This window comes from Podarcis liolepis, assembly GCF_965112155.1.
Source record: "Podarcis liolepis genome assembly, chromosome: 12".
Classification (NCBI taxonomy): domain Eukaryota; kingdom Metazoa; phylum Chordata; class Lepidosauria; order Squamata; family Lacertidae; genus Podarcis; species Podarcis liolepis.
The window spans coordinates 3,302,450-3,316,631 of NC_139563.1; the positions used below are offsets into that span (position 1 = coordinate 3,302,450).

The 14,182-nt window shown below is 45.8% G+C and overlaps 1 protein-coding gene across 2 annotated transcripts in view; it reads right to left on the minus strand.

Moving 5' to 3' along the window:
• The window catches only part of MYO1G (myosin IG), an 88,724-nt gene that overhangs the window by 12,645 nt on the left and 61,897 nt on the right, over nt 1–14,182 (minus strand). The gene's annotated exons all lie outside the window — the stretch shown is intronic.

Sequence of the window (14,182 nt, forward strand, 5' to 3'; positions counted from 1 at the left end):
CCTGAAATATTTCTGCTTGGTTGTCTAAAAAAAAAGACGTTATTCCAGAAAGTAATCATTTTAATTGTTCTATTGCTCTTTGGTTAGGGGTTTGGCTTTTGGCGTTTCTTTCGTTCTCAGCTAGGCTCGCCACCCAGTGAGCTTCACGGCTAAGCAGGAATCCGAACCCTGCTCTCCCAAGCCATAGTCTAGCACTCTAACCACTGCACCACACTGTCTCTGTACTGTACCATTGCAGCCATTTTCATTGTACCCTTGTGAGCCCTCTTCAAAATTTCAATGCAGATTGGAAGACACAAGATCTACCCACCCTGGAAGAATGGCAGATGAAGGTGATTGACTACGTGGAATTGGCAGAAATGACTGGCAGAATCCGAGACCAGGGAGAAGAGTCGGTGAAAGAAGACTGGAAGAAATTCAAAGACTACTTACAGAAACATTGTAAAATTAATGAATGTTAGAAGGATGTTGGATAGAAACTAAGCGGTTTCCAGCTGTAATGTTTTAAGAGATATGAAAAAAAGAGGTTTTACAAATGGGTAAAAGTTTAATGGAAAGGATTTGCTGAACTAACAAATCGAACTGGAATACAAAGAAGGGAGGTATGAGGAGGTCCGAGGAAATAAGTGTATGGAAGTTATGTTATTGAAAATTAATGTGTGTTTTTAACTGTTTTTTATTTTGTATGTTTATTTTTCTTTTTTCTTGTTATATCTTAAAAACCTTTAATAAATATCTTTTTAAAAAGAACAACAAAATTTCGATGCAGAAAGGTGGGACAGAAATATTCTGAAGGGATACGCGGCAAAACCAATCCGTGTTCCTGAGGCCTTCTGTCTGCAACCTGCCAGGGCAGTGAGAGAATGGCATCAAGCCTCCCAACATACCCAGATTACACCTGCAGGTTTTTGGTCGGTGCCAACAGCAAACCCTCGGATGAATCAGTTGCAATGACTTGGCAGTCCCTTGTGACTTTGATCCTCTAGCAGCTTTGAGGATCAAACTGGGCTTGCCAAGTCATCGCCACCTCCCGCTGCCTAATGTTCAGAGCGCAGCCTGTTTGATGTTTGGGAAACGCTTCGCTCCAAAGCCACTGTCCACCTGAAGAAGAAAAAAGATTCAGGTGTTCCTGGGCCCTGCTCCTTCCTCGGAGCATCTTGCGAAATAAAAACCTCTGCGTGCAGAACGGACGCATCTGGCCTTGAGTGCACACTCACGTAAATGCGTGGAGGGTGTTTACAGCTTGCCATCTCACATGCCACAGATAGTAATAGTAATTTATTATTTGTTCCCCAGCCACTCTGGGCGGTTTCCAACAAAGATTGAAAATACCGTATTTTTTGCTCTATAAGACTCACTTTTTCCCTCCTAAAAAGTAAAGGGGGGGGGGAGAGATTTGGAATCCAAAGGCTGCGTAACTATTTTTTGAATCTTTTTATATCTTTTATTTTCTATATCTTTTTATAACTTCTTGTATATCACTTTATTTGGATTGGACGTGTTTATTAAAAAAGGGAATTCGTGGAAGGAAACTGGGGTGGACCTTGGGGAAATTTTTTTTTTCTTTCTGTTAATGATGAGGGATGGTGGAATGATTGTATAATTTAAATTGAATAGTGGATTAATCAAATTAAGTTTTAAATTGGGAATAAGAGCTTGTAGAACCAAATTAATGAAAGGGGAATACAGTTGGGAGGGGGAGGGGGGAGTCCCAGAAAGTTGGCAATGAAAGTAAGGTTTCAAGTGTACTTTCTTTTTCTTTTTTCTTTGTATTTCTTTTGTGTATTGGAAACTTTAATAAATATGATTTAAAAAAAAAAAGTAAGGGGAAATGTGTGTGCATCTTATGGAGCGAATGCAGGCTGCGCAGCTATCCCAGAAGCCAGAACAGCAAGAGGGGTTGCTGCTTTCACTGCGCAGCGATCCCTCTTGCTGTTCTGGCTTCTGAGATTCAGAATATTTTTTTTTCTTGTTTTCCTCCTCCAAAAACTAGGTGCATCTTGTGGTCTGGTGCATTTTATAGAGCAAAAATATGGTGCATTAAAATGTCACACATTAAAAACTTCCCTGAACAGGGCTGCCTTCAGGTATCTTCTAAATGTCAGGTAGTTGTTCTTCTCTTTGACATCTGGTGGGAGGGCGTTCCACAGGGCGGGTGCCACCACCGAGAAGGCCCTCTGCCTGGTTCCCTGTAACCTCACTTCTCACAGGGAGGGAACCGCCAGAAGGCCCTCAGCGCTGGACCTCAGTGTCTGGGCAGACTGATGGGGGTGGAGACGCTCCTTCAGGTATACTGGGCCGAGGCCGTTTAGGGCTTTCAAGGTCAACACCAATACTTTGAATTGTGCTCTGAAATAAAAACCCCTGAGTGCGGAACGGACGCATCTGGCCTTGAGTGCACACTCACGTAAATGCGTGGAGGGTGTTTACAGCTTGCCATCTCACATGCCACAGAGAGGAACGTAAGAAGGCCAGCGCATCATGCCAGTAGTCTGTTCTCACAGTGGCCAACCTGCAGGCAGGATCTGAACACCTCCATATATGCCACTTTGAGCTCCTTGAGGGGGGAAAGGTCTGATATAAATGCAATAAAATAAATAAAATCGCACTGGTTAGGACCCCAATGCAGTTTCAGTGCTTGTGAGAGCTCCCTCCCTCCTCTTTCTCTCCCTCTCTCCTTTCCCCCTCCCTCACCTTGACACCTTCCTTTCTTTTCTTCACCTCTCTTTCTTTCTCTTTCTGCTTCCTTCCAGGCTCACTGCTTAATCTCAGCTGTTAATGAGCTTTCTGGCAGTTCCCTAGCAACCGTGTCCCAGGCATCTGCAAAGTGGGGCAGTCAGGTTTCCTGCTCTGGCTTTAGAGAGGGAGGGAGGCGCATCTTTGCGGGCGACCCAAAACCGCCAAGGAGCTGCGAAAGATTACGAGGGCAGGATTCGAATTCTAGCTGCGTCCCCAGAGCACCGGGCAGCAAAACGAAAACAGGTATTAAGAAGTGGGGAGTTAAAACTGCAAAGGGCCCTGGAGATCAAGTCAAAGGCCTACCCAGTGGCCAACGGGACGCAAGGAGGACAACAGCGCGCCCAAGATTCCCATGCTGCCTCTGAGTGGAGACAGAATGGGGCAACCATGACTAGCAGCCACTGATAGCCTTTTCTTCCATGGATTTCCCCTTTTAAACCCATTTGGTTTACTGCCTCCTGTGGCAGGGAGTTCCATAGTCTAACTGCACGAAAAATGACTTTCTTTTCTCTAAATAAAAAAATTCCTTCCAGTAGCACCTTAAAGACCAACTAAGTTAGTTCTTGGTATGAGCTTTCGTGTGCATGGACACTTCTTCAGATACACTGAAACAGAAGTTGCCAGATCCTTCTATATAGTGAGAAGGTGGGGAGGGGTGTTACTCAGAAGGGTGGTGGGAATGGGAGATTGGCAGATAGCTGAGATGAGCCTGTTGATGACTCTTAATGACTGTAATAGGTCTTACAGGAAAAGGCCAGGGGTGAGAAGGTGAATGTCTTTGTTCAGACCAGGTCTCTCCATGGTTTTAAGTTTGGTAATGAGTTGCAATTCAGCAGCTTCTCTTTCCAGTCTATTTCTGAAATTCCTTTGTAGTAAAACAGCTACTTTGAGATCTTGTATAGAATGTCCTGGGAGATTGAAGTGTTCTCCTACTGGTTTCTCTGTTTTGTGATTTCTTTTCTCTGTCATGTCCAAGAGTCAACTTCAGGGGATGCTCACACGCTCCAGCTTTGAGGAAGAGGGAGAAAAGCTTAGCCGTCTTCAAATATCACATGGAAGATGGAGAAAGCTTGTTTCCTCTGCTCCAGAGGGTAGGACCCAGGGCCGTCTTTACCCGGGGGTGCAAGGGGTGCGGGGCACCCGGGCGCCAAATTCTGGGGGGCGCCAGGTGCCCGCCGCTCAAGCCGCTTAAGCTCTTAACTACAGTGGATGCTTGGGTTACGAACGTGATCCGTGCGGGCGGCACGTTCGCAACCCGCAGTGCTGCGTCTGCGCATGTGCAGGTTGCGATTTGGTGCTTCTGCGCATGTGCAAAGCACGATTTAGCGCTTCTGCGCATCCGCCGAAACCTGGAAGTAACCCGTTCCGGTACTTCCGGGTTTTGGCGTGTCCGTAACCCGACAAAACGCAACCTGAAGCGTCTGTAACCTGAGGTATGCCTGTATCTACCTGTTATGAAATAATAAATAATTTTGGCCAAGCTAGAAAAACAAAATACATATATACATAGGTAATACTGAAATGGATTTCCTTAAGAATGGATAAGGAAATCCATTTCAGTATTACCTACGTATACATGTATTTTGTTTCCATTCTGAAGGAAATCAGCCCTGAGGGCTCACTGGAAGGACAGATCGTGAAGCTGAGGCTCCAAGACTTTGGCCACCTCATGAGAAGAGAAGACTCCCTGGAAAAGACCCTGATGTTGGGAGAGATGGAGGGCACAAGGAGAAGGGGACGACGGAGGACGAGATGGTGGGACAGTGTTCTCGAAGCTACCAGCATGAGTTTGACCAAACTGCGGGAGGCAGTGGAAGACAGGAGGGCCTGGCGTGCTCTGGTCCAGGGGGTCACGAAGAGTCGGACATGACTAAACAACAACAATACTGAAATGTTTACCTACTGTTTCACTGATGGACTTTCGACTGTGTGCTCATTTATCAAAGACGCGCCGCATTAGCAGCAGCGCTTGTCATTCACAAAGGCGGCGCTAGTCAGACTCAATGAGTATAATTGTATTGTAAATAAATGAGCAAATAAAAAAGTTTGTTTCTTTTTCCTGCCTTATTTCGTAAACAAGAGATAAGGCATAAGCGTGGTGTCTGACATAAGCGCTGAGTGGATTTTTGCACCTCGGCGGCGCATATGCTAAAGACCGCCCTGGTAGGACCCCAATCGATGGATTCAAAGGAGATTCCTGAATAATAATTAAGAATAATTTTCGGTACAAAGGACGAACAGGTCAAGTCGGTAATGATACACCGGGCAAGGGATCTGGGGCATAATATTCAGGTGGCAGATTGGGAAAAGTTATGGAAAACAGACCTGAAGTTCACGGCATGTTGATATTTTGGAAGAGAATTATATGAAAATGATTTACCGGTGGTATCTGACTCCTACAAACTCAGCAAAAATGTATAGGACAGGTACAAATACCTGCTGGAAATGTAAAGAAAAAGAAAGTACCCTTTTTCATACGTGGTGGACCTGTAAGGTGGTAAAAGCCTTCTGGGAGATGACATATAATGAAATGAAAAAAATGTTTTAAAAATTTTTGTTTTAAAAAACTAGAAGCTTTTTTATTAGGAATTACAGGTATAGACATTCCAAAGGTCCAGAAAAGACTTTTTATGTATGGAACAACAGCCACATGGATGCTACTAGCCCAGAGATGGAAAGAAGAAAGACTCCCTATCAGAGGAATGGCAAGCCAAGATGATGGACTATGCCAAGATGGCAAAGCTGACTGGAAAACTCTGGAACCAAGAGGACAAAAACTTGACAGAAGAATGTGGAAAATTTCTAAGTTATTTAAGAGACCACTGTTAGTAGACTGAAACATTGACAGGATTTTGATTTCGCGTGTTAGTGTAACAATTACCATGGACAATATGGATGGACATAATAGTTTGAGTTTGGAAGAAGATGCAGTTATAAATATTTAAATCAGGACTCCGGGGAAGGGGTGGGAATTCCTGAGACTCGGAGAAATCTCTGTATATCCATTTGGATTTTTATAACTTTGTATTGGAAAAATCAAATTAAAATGATTTTTTTTTAAAAAAGAATAATTTTCTGACAGTAAGACCTGAGCAGACTACTTCAGAAGGCAATGGACTCTTCTTCCTTGGAGGTTTCTAAGCAGAGGTTGGGTGGCCACCCATCAGTGGTTGTGATTTCTGCATTGCCAGGGGTTGGACTAGATGTCCTTTGGTGTCCCCTTCCAAGTCGACGATTCTCTGTGTGTTGCTGTATCCCGCCCTTGCCCCTTATGGCGAAGGAATCTTATAAGTAAAAAACAATACATGGGCACGAGCTTCGTGCCCCACAGATGGGGGCAATTCCCTCCTTGACAGCAGCCCCTTCATTTTGTCAGGACACGTTTTCTGCTGCCAAATCTTAAGACGTGCAAATTAAAGACTCCGCTAACAGGTGATCACATTCCGGAGAGCTGTTGCTTCGCGTCTCGCACTTGGAAACGGTGCAAAACAGCATCGCAGGGGGAAGTGCGACACGTCCAGCCTCCTCGCACAAATTTCATGCAGCTTGCGTTAATTATGCACTATTTATTTCCATCCATAATTAAAAATACACACAGGAGCTTCTGGCCTTACAGATAAAGAGGCTTCTCTACCATGTGCCAAAGTGTGATGTCCACATCTTCTGGGGACCTGCCACTATCTCTGGAGGCCTTCTGTCGACACGAACAGGAGCTCAGCTCAGGGAAAGGCAGATCTCGGACATGCAGTTCATCAGTTTTGTGGAATTAATTAAGCTAAATAGTTTTAATTGGATTTTGAATAAGCAGGCAATTAATTGCTACTGTTTTGAATTTTATTGTGTTGCTATCTTCCACAGTGGGGATGCGAGTGGCACTGTGGGTTAAACCACAGAGCCTAGGACCTGCCAATCAGAAGGTCGGTGGTTCGAATCCCCGCAACGGGGTGAGCTCCCATTGCTCGGTCCCTGCTCCTGCCAACCTAGCAGTTTGAAAGCACGTTAAAGTGCAAGTACGTCAAAGTGCTCTTCCATGCGGCTCAGGGGCAGAACATCTGTTTTTTCCACTGTTTTTACAAGGCAGGGACGCTTTGTAGGACTTGCCAATCAGAAGGTTGACGGTTCGAATCCCCGTGACGGGGTGAGCTCCCGTTTCTCGGTCCCTGCTCCTGCCAACCCAGCAGTTCAAAAGCACGTCAAAGTGCAAGTAGATCAATAGGTACCGTTCCGGTGGGAAGGTAAACGGCGTTTTCGTGCGCTGCTCTGGTTCGCCAGAAGCGGCTTAGTCAAGCTGGCCACATGACCCGGAAGCTGTATGCCGGCTCCCTCGGCCAATAAAGCGAGATGAGTGCCGCAACCCCAGAGTCGGTCAACACTGGACCTAATGGTCAGGGGTCCCTTTACCTTTATCTTCCATAGTGGGTCTCGCAAGCCACTGTTCTGAATAAGGCTTTTTATAGTGAGCACTGGGGATGAGTTTGTGGAACCAAGGGGCAGTGGGCTGAAAAAGTTTGGGAACTATAGGAGTTGACAAGAAAGACCAGTGGTTTGATTTGGTATAAGGCAACGTCCTATGTATGTTGGTCCGGACTTTGCTATTCAGTGCCAGAGAGTGTCCATCAACGGTGTCTCCAAAAAAGTGTACACATCACTAGAGAAGACAGGCGAACTAATGCCAGTGTACTAGAAGAAGCAAAGATCACTAGTGTCGAAGCAATGATTCTTCAACATCAACTTCGTTGGACTGGTCCTGCTGTGCAGATGCCCGATGATCGTCTTCCAAAGCAACTACTCTATTCCCAACTTTAAAATGGAAAGCGTAATGTTGATGGTCAACAAAAGAGGTTTAAAGACTCTCTCGAGGCAAATCTAAAAAAATGTAGTATAAACACCAGCAACTGGGAAACACTGGCCTGCGAACGCTCCAATTGGAGAACAACCTTTACCAAAGGTGTCATGGGCTTTGAAGACACTCGAACTCAGGACACAAGGGAGAAACATTCTAAGAGGAAGGTACGCTCGGCAAATCCACACCGTGATCAACTCCCGCCCGGAAACCTATGTCCCCAGTGTGGAAGGACGTGTGGATCTAGAACTGGCCTCCACAGTCACTTATGGACTCATTGTTAAAACCGTGTTTATGGAAGACAATCTTACTCGGCCACAAGGGATCACCAAAGAAGAAAAATAAGAAGGTTCAGTACCATGGCCAGCTCCTCCTCCAAAGACCTATTTTTTTCCCTTTGGGAAGGCTGGCTGGAGATCACAGACTTCAGGTCCATGAAGCATAGAATTGTAGAAATGTAGAGCTTGCAGGGACCCCAAGGGTCAACTATAACCCTTACAGATGGCTTTCCAACCTCTGCTGAGAAGCCTTCAATGAAGGAGAGTCTACTTATGACAGGGCAACCTAAGGCCCAGGGGCCGGATGAGGCCCGATCGCCTTTTAAATCCGGCCCTCAGACGTTCCGGGAATCAGCGTGTTTTTACATGAGTAGAATGTGCCCTTTTATTTAAAATGCATCTCTGGGTTATTTGTGGGGCATACGAATTTGTTGATTCCCCCCCCCCCCTTCAAAATATAGTCCGTTCCCCCACGTGGTCTGAGGGACGGCGATAAAAGGGAACCACCATACCGGGGTGAAGGCATCTTCTTCTATTTGCCCTCGTGTCAAACTAACCCCTTTCCACCCCCAGGAGGAGCATGAGGGGACACACTTGCACACTGCCGCCGGCACATGCGTCACGACACACGGTTTGGAAAGCTCTGGGCTAAAGGCTTTAACGCAGAGAGAGAGATCAGCTCAGGCCTGTCTGGCAAAGAACTGCTGTTGCCTTCTGACGAAAGAAGAATGGCAGACAAAATTAATGGACTACGCAGAATTAGATAAAATGACAGGAAGGATTCGAAACCCGCGGGACCAGAGATTCACAGAAGACTGGAAGAAATATACGAATTATTTGAAGAGCAACTGTAATCGACAAATTACGCTAGTAGGACTACAAGACGTTTTGTAAGGAGAAATGTATGAAACATTGCAATGTAGAGAAAGAACAGAGATATTAGTTATGAGATTTAAATTTAATAGTGGAAGTAAGGAATGTATATTAAGTGAGTAGATTGGAAAATTTTCAGATGTGATGGATGGAAGTAAAAAAAAAATTGTATGAGATATAAAAGTATGTTTAGTTATTGTTGAAAATGATATATTGAAAAACTAATAAATTAATATAAATAAATTATATAAAAAAAGAACTGCTGTTGTCATGATTCATAAGAATGGAGGGAAAATCAGGCTTTGAGGGAACAAAAGAATCGATATACCGTATTTTGTGCTCTATAAGACTCACTTTTTCCCTCCTAAAAAGGGGAAATGTGTGTGCGTCTTATGGAGTGAATGCAGGCTGCGCAGCTATCTCAGAAGCCAGAACAGCAAGAGGGATTGCTGCTTTCACTGCGCAGCGATCCCTCTTGCTGTTCTGGCTTCTGAGATTCAGAATATTTTTTTCCTTGTTTTCCTCCTCCAAAAACTACCGTATTTTTCGCCCTATAGGACGCACTTTTTCCTCTCCAAAAATGAAGGGGAAATGTGTGTGCGTCCTAGGGGGCGAATGCAGGCTTTCGCTGAAGCCTGGAGAGTGAGAGGGGTCGGTGCGCACTGATGCCTCTAGCTCTCCAGGCTTCAGGAAACTATCCACAAGCCTTGCGAGCCCGGCGTGAAGTTGCTGCCAGGCTCACAAGGCTTGCGGACAGCAGCCTGTTCTGAGGGCTGGGGTCGGGGAAGCTTGGGCTTCCCCTGCCCCAGCCCCGCGGCTGGGGGCGAAATAATTTTTTTTCATTCATCCCCCCCCCCAAAAAATGAGGTGCGTCCTATGGGCCACTGCGCCCTATAGGGCGAAAAATACGGTAGGTGCGTCTTGTGGTCTGGTGCATCTTATAGAGCGAAAAATATAGTAGTTAGAAAAGGGCCACAGTTCAGTAGTAGGGATGAGGTATATAAACAAGATACATTCCCCAAAAGACCAGAAGCATTCCTACTAGGAATAATCGGGGACGAAATTAAAAAAGAAGATAAGACACTATTTCAGTATGCCACAACCGCCGCCAGATTATTAATTGCCCAAAATTGGAAAAACCGAAATACCCCTTCAATTAGAGACTGGCAAACAAAATTATTTGAATTTGTTGAACTTGCGAAATTGACACAAAAAATTAGAAACCAAAAAAATACAAAGTTTATTAACGATTGGAACAAATTTATGATATGTATCGAAGGGAATTGCAGGAACCTAAAAACTATAGCAGGTTTGATATAAATCCTACGATGTGCAAATCATTAACAATCACTAGCTGCAGAAAAAACAAACTATGTATATTAAGAAGCCTGAAAACGGGAGGGGTGGAAGTCGGTAGGGTGCAGAAGAATGATCTAAGTTTTTAAAGATATAATGAGATAAATATGAAGAGATTTAACTGTAACGGTAACGGGTAATATTCTTATGTTATGTTTAGATTCTTGTTATTTTTTTTTACTTTTTGTAATTGTCGATTAGTTTTCTTTTTTCTGGATATTCACATGAAACTTAATAAAAAGAGATTAAAAAAATAATATATAAACAAGATGCCCCACTTTCAAATCTGCTGTGCACATCCACATCAGAACACAAGAGGAGCAGGCCGGTTCAGGTCAAAGGCGGTCCATCGAGTCCAGCCTTTTCACAGTGGCCAAGCGGATGCCCCTCATGGGAAACCGAAAGCAAGATTCGAACGCAAGACCCCTCTCAACCTGCTGCGTTTTCCAGCAACTGGTGTCTCAGTGTTGCTGCCTTTGGATGTGGAGACCAAGCCAGAAATCCACTGGTAAGACAGCCCAGCCCTGACAGCTGCCTTGCCGTCCATCACCGCCAACCTGCCAGCCCTGTGCAGTAATTTCTCGCAATCCCCTTTGTGAAGCTCCGGGGAGACGCACAGCAAACAGTCCAGCCCCCCTTCCTTCCTTCCAGCCCTCCCTCCCCTTTCGCCATCGCTCCTTTCTTCTCCTGCACCTGGTCAGTGTCCCGGCGCGTGCCGGCAGCTGCCGCAACAGATGGCAATGGCTCGACCCTGCAAGGATGGGGGGTTTCCCAGAGAAGGATCCCATCTGTCACCTGCTGCAAAGGCGAAGGACCCAGGCTTGCATTCACCCGGCTTCCATTCCCCTCTCTCTGCCAATACGGGTGGTTGATTACTGGAGTTCTTCGTGGTTACAAATCACGCTGCTCCAGGCCCCTGAAAGGTCCTCAAAATCATGGAATCGTAGAGGAGCCCACAGGGGTTATTATTGTTATTATTATTATTATTATTATTATTATTATTATTATTTTGCCCCACGTGGGGGTTGAACCCATGACCTTGAGATTAAGAGGTTTGTGTTCTACTGAGTCCAAAGGGGCTACCAGGGTCATCCAGCTCAACTCTCTGCAATGCAGGAATCCAGCCTGGACACTGAGGTCCCGCTCCGAGAGCCTTCTGGGCGGTTCCCTCCCTGCGAGAAGCGAAGTTACAGGGAACCAGGCAGAGGGCCTTCTCGGTGGTGGCACCCGCCCTGTGGAACACCCTCCCATCAGATGTCAAGGAAATAAACAACTATTTTACAGTGGTACCTCGGGTTAAGTACTTAATTCGTTCCGTACTTAACCTGAAACTGTTCTTAACCTGAAGCACCACTTTAGCTAATGGGGCCTCCCGCTGCCGCCGGAGCACGATTTCTGTTCTCATCCTGAAGCAAAGTTCTTAACCTGAAGCACTATTTCTGGGTTAACGGAATCTGTAACCTGAAGCGTATGTAACCTGAGGTACCACTGTATTTTACTTTTAAAAGACAACTGCAGGCAGCCCTGTTTAGGGAAATTTTTTAATGTCTGACGCTGTATTGTTTTTAATATTCGGTTGGAAGCCGCCCAGAGTGGCTGGGGAATAAATAATAAATTATATTATTATTCTTATTTTGACCCATGTGGGGATTGAACCCACAACCCTGAGATTAAGAGGTTCATGCTCTATTGAAATGAAGCTCAGCCCTAAAGGCAAGGGAGGTGGCTCAGGGGCAGAGAACATGGATGCAATCTCGGCACCTGAGAATGTCCCTTCCCCTAAAATCCATGCACAGCTGCTGCCGGCCAGTGTAGGCAATACTGAGATAGTTGGTAATAAGGCAGCATCACTTATTTGAGGGAAGGACTGAGGCTCAGGGGCAGAACACCTGTTTCCCCCACTGTTTTTACAAGGCAGGGACACGGGTGGTGCTGTGGGTTCAACCACAGAGCCTAGGGCTTGCCAATCAGAAGGTCGGCGGTTCGAATCCCCGCAACGGGGTGAGCTCCCGTTGCTCAGTCCCTGCTCCTGCCAACCTAGCAGTTCGAAAGCACATCAAAGTACAAATAGATAAATACTTGTTTACCTCCAGCGGGAAGGTAAACGACGTTTCCGTGCGCTGCTCTGGTTTGCCAGAAGCGGCTTGTTCATGCTGGCCACATGACCCAGAAGCTGTACGCCAGCTCCCTCGGCCAGTAAAGCGAGATGAGCGCCGCAACCCCAGTGTCGTCTGCGACTGGACCTAATGGTCAGGGGTCCCTTTACCTTTACCTTTACGCATTCTGTTGCCCTCCAACTTTCTCATTTTTCTTGTCTCCATCACGTATTTTTCGCTCTATAAGACGCACCAAACCACAAGACGCACCTAGTTTTTGGAGGAGGAAAACAAAACAAAACAAAATGTTCTGAATCTCAGAAGCCAGAACAGCAAGAGGGATCGCTGCGCAGTGAAAGCAGCAATCCCTCTTGCTGTTCTGGCTTCTGGGATAGCTGCGCAGCCTGCATTCGCTCCATAAGACGCACACACATTTCCCCTTACTTTTTATCAGGGAAAAAGTGAGTCTTATAGAGCAAAAAATACTGTACTTCATTAATGTGCATACCCCCAAAGCGAAGTCATTGTGCCAGGCATACTTCTGGTGTGCTCAGAAGCCTGCTCTCGGACCCCCGTTCGGGAATCGATGTGCGAGCCCAGAGAAGGGGCTCTGCGTGTGTGGCAGGGTCAGCCCTACCGCCACTCCTAATCCCAGCTCAGACTCCTGAGCTCCTCCATCTTCAGATCTCCATTAGGGTGCCCCGGGGGTCACTGGGTCAAGAGCGGCTCTCTCTAATCCCACCGCCAACGGGGAGGGGGGGCCATCTATCAAGGGCACGGGATTGTGGTTCGCGCCACAGACAGCTGGAGGGCGAAAGAGACCCCCATGCCTTTTGTACGCCACAACTGCAGCAAGAATTTTGTTAGCCAAATATTGGAAACTACAAGAAATACCAACAGTGGAGGAATGGCAGATGAAGGTGATGGACTTTTCGGAGCTGGCCAACCTGGCCGGAAGAATCCGCGAACAGAAAGAGGAGAAGTACCAAGAAGAATGGATTATTTAGTAAAATATTCTAAGATAATATAAGTAGCGCTATTTGTGAGTACCAAATTGGCTTAGGAATTAAAAGTTTCGAATTGCATAATACTATGGATAGAAGTGAATATGACAAGAAAGGAAGATGTTAATTGACTAGGTTAATTTCATTGGAAATTAGTCTTGGAAAACTGCTACAAAGAGTCATAAGAAAACTCAGCTAGAGGGATTTGAGGAAGTCATCGAACAATGGTAACAAAAATGGGATTATAATAGATAGGATTAATGTTTGTATGCTTGTTTGTTTTTTATATTGTAATGTTTTTTTTCCTTTTTGTTGTTTATGTTTGTTATAAACTTGGGAAATCAATAAAAAGTTTTGAAGAAAAAGAAAGAAAGAGGCCCGAGTGCCTTTGCACAATGGCTTAATAAGGGGGATTAATGGGATGGGGATGGCTTTAGACAGTGTCCCCCATTGGTGCAGGCACTGATTGTCATTCAAGGGGGCCTATCAGAAGCCTGTTCTCTTTGTCCATGGAGTTTTCTTGGCAGGGATACTGGAGTGGCTTGCTGGTTCCTGCTCCAGGTGGATCACATTTGGTGAAAACTCTCCACTATGACCTGTCCATCTTGGGTGGCCCTGCTCGGCATAGTTCATAGCTTCTGTGAGTTATTCAAGCCCCTTTGCCATGACAAGGCAGAGATCCATGAAGGATCCTTTTTGAATTATGGTGCTGGAGGAGACTCTTGAGAGTCCCGTGGACTGCAGGAAGATCAAACCTTTCCATTCTGAAGGAAATCAGCCCTGAGTGCTCACTGGAAGGACAGATCCTGAAGCTGAGGCTCCAAGACTTGGGCCACCTCATGAGAAGAGAAGACTCCCTGGAAAAGACCCTGATGTTGGGAAAGATGGAGGGCACAAGGAGAAGGAGACGACGGAGGATGAGATGGTGGGACAGTGTTCTCAAAGCTACCAGCATGAGTTTGACCAAACTGCGGAAGGCAGTGGAAGACAGGA